The sequence below is a fragment of the Haemaphysalis longicornis genome, unplaced genomic scaffold, assembly GCF_048455015.1.
Source record: "Haemaphysalis longicornis isolate Haplotype H1 unplaced genomic scaffold, Haemaphysalis longicornis Haplotype H1 scaffold_1, whole genome shotgun sequence".
Taxonomy (NCBI): Eukaryota; Metazoa; Arthropoda; class Arachnida; order Ixodida; family Ixodidae; genus Haemaphysalis; species Haemaphysalis longicornis.
This window is the reverse complement of record NW_027526203.1, coordinates 101,241,696-101,249,606: the sequence shown is the minus strand read 5'-3', so window position 1 is coordinate 101,249,606 and position 7,911 is coordinate 101,241,696. Positions and strand designations below refer to the sequence as shown.

Here is a 7,911-nt window from a genome sequence, read left to right as displayed (position 1 = left end):
CATCAGTGTATACGGATTGTCTTGGTGTTGTACCTGCGCTTTCGTCTGGAAAGCGTTCAAAAAATTATGCAATCAATCGTGTCTTTAAGGATCTTACGTCGGCATATGCCTCAAAGCTCAACATAAAAAATTCTCGCTTCCTGGCCACTGTGGGATAGACAGGAACCAAACCGCGGATCTGCCGATGCTGCTACACTCTTGAATACAGTAGACATAACAACATTACAACACAACCAACATGAATCCACATATCAGACAACATCTTCGCAAAACAGGGAAATAAGAGGAGGAAACGGACATACAACACATTATTCGTACTAAAACCACACTTGGGACCACAAAACACTTCCACACACAACAGATTCACAGAAGTTGCTTTTTCTTGGCAACGGCTGGTGAAATGCCTGCAACACACTGTTATCTGCTCATAGGGCCTTTAAGACGTCGTTGTAGCAGGGGCGGAGAGGCCCTACGCCCGCCGATTTTCTTCTCTGCCGATCCCATGTTTTCGGCCAAGCGTGTTTTCAAATATTTAGCAGAAGTGGAATGCTAAGACCTAATTTCATACCGCGCACAATCACAACCTGGCATTCTCCACCAGCCATCCCAATGGGCTTATACTGATTTTAGATTTGGTCCTGTTGAGCGACTTTAGAGTTTACCCCTTCCTCATACATACATAACCACTTTATTGGAGCTCTTTGCCCTAGCTGGCTTTGTGCCATTAGCGTCCGACAATCATCATCATCCCGTGATTGAAATTAATATTTTGCATTGGAAACAGAGGAAACTGTTTTGTTGGTCGGTCTTCCAGTTCAAGGTGCGGAATTTGGCGGGATTGAAGTCCGAATGTGATGCTGATAATGAAGGGTAGATGGTTGGATGTTTGCAATGAGAATGTTTGTCCGGACGATGGTTATGAGTCATAAGCACCCACACGACAAGCACACGCTAACACTCACGTTAATAAAGGTCCCCTTCACCCCGAGTAGTCCGAGTGGCGCTGGCTACCACCCCCAACTGCAGGACACAAAAATATCTTAACATAAATACCCGAGAAAGTGCTGGGGAAACAGCCCCGCCTGTAGCGTAGTGGTTATTGCACCAGACCGGTATTCTGGAGGTCGTGGGTTCGAATCCCACCCGGCGGGCATTTTTTCACCACTTTCTTTTCGAGTCAAAAAATTCTTCATGTCTTTCTATGACCGACCACAACCTCCCCTTTGCTTTACGAGGTTTTCTCGACTGCCAACCCTTATTTTCTGTCTTATTTCATGGAGCCCCTCATGTCCCATTTTCTGATTCGCTATATATATATATATACACAGAAAGAACTTCCGGCAGTCTACAATGCCAAAAAAGGCATAGGGGAATGGCTGGTCTACTTTCTGTACCGTTACAATATTTTTTTATTATTAATTACGTGAGAAAGAAAGAAAGAAAAACACGCGCCCAGAGTGGGGTCCGAACCCACGCCTTTCGATTAGATCTCGAATGCCTTACCAACTCGGCTATCTGGGCGACAGTGTTCTCCTTCACTTTCTGGGGTATTTATATTTACTACAACTGTATCTGACGCTTGAGGGTCGTAGCCAGCGCCACCCAGCGCCACTCATATATACGTCAGAAGATGATGCGATGGGCATGGTGAAAATACCGTAGGGCGAACAGACGAACGGGTAACAAACAAACTTTATTGACGTTTCGGCCTGGGACAGGCCTTCGTCAGAATAAAACCCAAGCGCACGTGCACAAGCTTATAAGGCTTCAAGGGCCAATCACAGCAAAGAGGGTTACACGCGCTGCGTGGTACGTCAGAACAACTGATAAATCTTTAAAAATGATGTGTGATGCAATATCAAAACATAACTGGTTTTCACAGTGACATATCATTCATGGCTGTAGCGAACAAAAAAAAAGAGAAAAATGGAAGAGAGGGCGCAGTACAACAAAACCAGCATTCTATTACAGTGCAAATTGGAAAAGGAGAGCAACCGGAACATTCGACCAATGCGTCACTGTTAAACAATATAAGATGGGGCCCAAGAAACTGATAATGGAGTAAAAACATTAAAACTATACAAGCGAAACTGCGAGCACGCGCGCATTATCATACACGAATGCCCATACACAAAGATGTATAATCAAGATATGAAAGTTCACACAGACGACTATGAGTGCGCCAAAAAGGTCAGTGCGCCGATGTTTTCATTTAAGCCTGCTGTCATGGATTTGAATTTGTGAATAAGATAGGATTCTCTGACTTCTACCCGCCGCGGTGGCTCAGTGGCTAAGGCGTTGCGCTGCTGAGCACGAGGTCGCGGGTTCGATTCCCGGCCGCGGCGGCCGCTTTTCTGATGGAGGCGAAAAGCAAAAACGCCCGTGTGTACGAGATTTCGGCGCACGTTAAAGATCCCCAGGCGGTCAAAATTAATCCGGAGCCCTCCACTACGGCGCGCCTCATCGCCTGCGTTGCGTCGGCGTGTTAAACTCTACAATCAATCAATCACTTTAATTTTATCAAATGAATGGCCAGCTGCGTTTATATGTTTGGATAACGGCAGATTGAAAAGCGTCCTAATGTGTGACATGATTGTTGAAACGTAGTCTGAAAGAGTTGGCGGTCTCGCCAATGTACTGAATTCGGCATTGCGCGCATTCTAGCAGATAAATAGCATTTTCTGTGTCAAAAGTGAAATGTCCTTTGATATTAAGCTTAAAATTTGAAGCTGTACTAGTGGCGGTGGTGGTGGTCGTCATATGGGGGCAAATTTGGCATCGCGGTTTTTGGCAGGGCAGACAGCCGATGTAAGATGAGTGACTGGTTTTAAATGAAGTGAGTGAATCTCGTAGGTTCATGGAACGCCGATAGACTACGCGGGGCGGATGTGGAAAAACGCGTTGGAGTTTCTGGCTTTGCATGAGAATAATATGCTGTTTTTTTAAGAATTGAAGTAACTTTTGGGTCTGACGCTGAATAACTTAGAATCAGATTAGTAGTTGGTTGGGCAAGGGGCGGCCTGGTTGGGAGCAATAGTTCGTTCCGATCAAGTTTGCTAGCGCGTTTTACTGCGTCATCAACAATCTGTTCCGGGTATTTCTGCTTTGTAAGGGAGTCACGTAGTATTGCACAGTTTTGGTTAAAGTCGGCTTCTTGCGAGCATGCTCTTTTGAAGCGACCCGCCTGACTGTAAGGTATGCTGGTCTTGTTATGCTTTACGTAGCTGCTTTCAAAGTGTAAATATTGATGGCGATCTATGGGCTTTCTGTAAAGCTTTGTGGTTAATTTGCCGTCATGCAATGATACTGAGACGTCAAGAAAGTTGATTGTTTCAGCCGAATATTGGTGGGAGGAAGAAATTTGTGGGTGGCAGTCATTGAAATCTCTAATGATTGAAAGAAGTTCTTGTTCGCCGTGTTGCCAAATCAGAAAAATATTGCCACGGCGCAAACTAGCAGACGACGAACGATGTAGTTCTGAGGGATTTGTCCACAAGCAAGAACAATGCGTCCAGCGACGGGTGTTGGTAGAGGAAGACGACGAGGTCTCTTGTGGGTCGTTCTGAATGTTAGCGGCAGCCCAGCCTTTCTTCCTGTAATTAGTGTAAATACTTTAAATACATTCTTCTTTACCGCATCCTGGCCTCGTAACATCTTGTGGTGGATGTGCTGGGTAACAACGAGCAACAGCTCAGGACCATCGGGACGAACATTGCGACGGTATAGGATGTTGTCACGGAGCAGAAACATTGCCGTTGAAGTGTCGGGTGAGGCCGAGTTAAGGTTGTCTATAATAGATCGTAGTGCCGGGTCATGACGCTGCTCTTACTTAATGCGAAGAAGGCCAGATATAGTGCACAGAAAAGCTGCACCGTCATACTCATTGTCGTCGAGTGGGTCGACAGGGTGGCGGGACAGGCAATCAGCGTCTCGATGCAAACGTCCAGATTTGTATTTTACATCAAATGTATACTCCTGGAGACGCAATGCCCACCGACCTAGCCGCCCTCCGGGGTCCTTTAGCGAAGAGAGCCAGCACAGCGCGTGATGGTCTGTCCCGAACGTAAACGGGCGGCCGTGCAGGTAAGGACGGAACTTGGTCACTGACCACACAAGAGCGAGACATTCTCTTTCAGTGATTGAGTAGTTGCGCTCTGGGGTGGAAAGAAGGCGGCTGGCATAGGCGATAACACGCTCCAGTCCACCTTGTCGTTGCGCCAAGACCGCCCCGGTACCGTAACCACTGGCATCCGTGCGGACTTCTGTGGGCGCATGAGCATCAAAATGAACCAGAAGTGGTGCATTGGTGAGCACGGAAACTAGGGTGGTAAAAGCGGCCATTTGATCGGAGCCCCAGGAAAACGGAACGTTTTTCTTCAGCAGGCCGGTAAGGGGTCGGGCAATGTGCGCAAAGTCCTTGATAAATCGGCGGAAGTAGGAACAGAGTCCCAGAAAGCTTCTGACGTCTTTTGTTGAGCGCGGTGCCGGGAAGTTCTGGACTGCGCGAACTTTATCCGGGTCGGGTTGAACTCCCCTGGCGGCAACGAGGTGCCCCAGGATTGCTATTTGTCTACGGCCGAAATGACATTTTGAGGAATTTAGCTGGAGACCCGCCCGTCGGAAAAGTGCCAGAATCTCAGAAAGGTGCTCGAGATGGGTGGGTGGAGGTTGCGGGTTTGAAGCTACGCATTCCTGCGACCTGGAAATGGTTGCTGAAGAGACCAGTGGTACGGGTAGTTTACTTTGTCATTAATTCTAGTAATGTCATTAATATAAAACAAGAACAACAACGCACCTAAGATACTTCCCTGTGGTACGCCTGCGGATATTTTTTCGAGAGATGAGACATGCTTTCCTATACTTACGCAATGTGAACGATATTTTAAGTATGATTGCAGTAGCGATACGGGTGTTCTTCTGATGCCATAACGTTCTAGTTTATCGAGGCAATCGAAGGCCTTGGAGAAGTCAACAAAAACTCCCACACATATTTGTGTGTTCTGAAATGCTTGAAGGATTAATTCTTTTTGCACTAGTAATGCGGTTTCCGCAGATTTTCCCCGAAGAAATCTGTACAGTGATGGTGAGAGTAGTCTGTGTTCATCCGGAACGCTGGTTATTCGCTTCATAATATTTTTCTGGGGCTTTTGAAAAAATACGTACGATAGAAATCGGCCTATAATTTGACATATTATTTCTGTCTCCAGTTTTAAACACTAGGATAACTTCAGATACCTGCATTAGTTTAGGGAAATTACCAGTGGATAGGCATAGGTTGTATATATAGGCAAGCATTGGAGCAAAGACTTTGATCACAACTTTTACCGGCGCCATCTAAATATGATCTATATCGCGTGCACGACTATTATTCAGGGAAGAAAATACAGTCATATTTCATTTTCACACGTTGGCTCAAGAAATATGCTATGGATATTTATTTTAATAAGACACACCGAGCCATTCTGTTTCCACCGTGTATTTCTTACTACAGTCTTAGAGAAATTATTGAATTCCTCCGCTAGTTCCTCTCCTTGCAGGCAGCGGCCATAAATAGTGAGCTCCTGACCGCTCGACTGGGTTTGTGTACTGTTAAGTAAACTGTTTTAGTTTTCCATATTTGTTCACTACCTATTCCGGGATCACTTAGAAACTGCCGAACACATATTTTCGTTTTTCACTTCTTATCAAAGCGTTCAGTTTATTTCGGTACTGCTTCAAAGTTTTCAGGTCATCTATTGCGTTTGTTTTTTAAGTAAACATTTTCTTTTTTCTTTTTAATCATTTTTAAGCATTTATTATTTATCCATTGCTGTCGATTCGTATTGCAGCGTTTAAAATTTTTTTCTGCAAAATGTTTATGGTAAGACGCTTAAATATCAATATAAAGCTGTATCTGCATGTTAAGACTGAAAGACTGAGTCCCATTACGCGTTAATCATGCTATTCCAAAAAACTTCTTGGGTAGCCGGTGTTATGTTCTGAAAGCTAATGGTTGATGGCGGATCGGTCCGTCGTGCAAATGGAGTTTTTAAAGTACGTAAATTGGGAAATGGTCCCTCAGGTCATTGCTAATGACCGCCGATAATACTCTATATGCTGGTGTGTTCGTGACGAAAATGTCAAGCAGTGTTTCTATGTGACCTGTGACGCGCGTTGCTGGTTTTGTCGAAATATCATGTGCAGTACAGTGAATAGTAGATACAAGTTTCCTTTGCGCAGGGGAGGGTTTTAATATATGGATATTAAAATCCCCACCCAAGACTGATTTGAAGTCGTTTAAATTTAATTTCAGGCTGGGTGATGAAGGTCTCCAAAAGACATTCAGGTGGTCGATAACTTACAGAGAATACGTAGTCCTTTGACAGTAAAGTGAGACATTCAATATCGTCACAAATAAACGAAAACTGCTGCATGATGTCACACCGTATTTCATTATTTATCATTGTTGCGATGCCGCGAGCTCACCTGTTTTATCTGTTAAGGAAGAAAGCCTGGTAGCCGTTGCGTTTGTAAATGTCACTACTGCAGTCGTACCACGTCGCAGTAAACATTATGAAGTGTATTGTGTGTATTCATTTAAAAGCGTAAGGTCGTCCTCTTTATTTTGGGGGAGAGCGGATGTTTTGACTTCAGATGTTTGTGATGACCCGCCTGACCCGCCCTAATGCTCACATCGCGTGGTGGCATTATTTCTTACAGCAACTGCGCAGTAAGCCTAGGCAATTTTTCAACGTCCTGCGCATTCCGAATGTCTAGTGAGGTTGTCGTGTCGTCTTTCTTCGCAAGGATTTTTCTGTAGCTAACCCACAGATAACGCCATACTTTTGCTTTCTTCTGCTCCACTGTCATTCCAAGGAGCTGCTTGATGGCCATACACAAGTGCTCGTTGATATACACCGGCGCTCCCAAAGTGTGTCCCAAATCTCGTGCCGAGATGCGTGCCTTTTTTGCTTTCTCAAGCACTGCGTTACGCTTACCTCGGCTCTTGAATTAGACCACAGTGTTCGGGGGGGCGTCGCCGTTTTGCGTCGGCATGCGGTGGCAGGCTTCAACCTCGCTTTCGTTAATCGGCTCATGGAGCAGCTAGCCAATTCGATTAAGTGTGTCGGGGATGCTTTCCTCCCGGGAAACCGGGATTCCCTTGACTTCAACATTTCCATTTCGGCAGTACCGTTCCGAGCTCATTAATGTGTGTTCGGGTTGAGATGTCTGCTTTTTAAAAACTTCAGACTCGTTAAGTAGCTTTTCGTTCGCTAACTTCAGTTATTTGTTCTCTTTCTTGAGGGCAGTCAAGTCCTTCTTTTGTTCTTCAAAACTGTCACTCAGAAATTTGGCGCTCTTTTTTAGTTCCCGCAGTTCGTATCGGAAGTCGCGTTCAATGTGCGCTTTGAGCTCTCGCACTTCTTTTTCTATTGCTTCGCAAAACTCCGCAAAATTATCCATAATTTATTTCGCGCAAGATTATACAAAGCAACCAACACTATTGGCAGCAACTGTGGCAGCAATGCAAGGTTCTCTTTAGAGTAATTGTTGTAATACGGAAATGGCGCAAACCTGCAACGCTAAGGTGGGAGGGTCACGTTGGGGCTGCGCACCGCTCCGTCAGTGGCTGCCGAGTGAGTGCCGAGCAGCGATGCCGCAGTCTTTGGAGCAGTTACCACTGGCGGCTGCTCCACCTTTCGCTGGCTTGTGCAGGCACTCTTGCGCGTGCGCCCACCCTTGATCGTTTGCCGGTGTGAAATGCGCTGGTATATCTGCAACGCTAAGGTGGGAGGGTCACGTTGGGGCTGTGCACCGCTGCCTCATTGTGCGTTTTACTACGTTTACGTGTGCGTTATGTAATTCCATTGCTTACCCCACAATTGTTACTGCTAAAAAAGACTGCGTAAAAAGACTTAAGCGCAAATAGCT

The 7,911-nt window shown here is 45.6% G+C and overlaps 1 non-coding gene across 1 annotated transcript; it reads right to left on the bottom strand.

The window, feature by feature from the left end:
- Positions 1 to 1,449: 1,449 nt before the first annotated feature.
- On the bottom strand, positions 1,450 to 1,521 carry Trnar-ucu (transfer RNA arginine (anticodon UCU)). The gene has a single exon. It is a non-coding gene; the product is annotated as a tRNA-Arg (tRNA).
- Between the last annotated feature and the right edge of the window lie 6,390 nt (positions 1,522 to 7,911).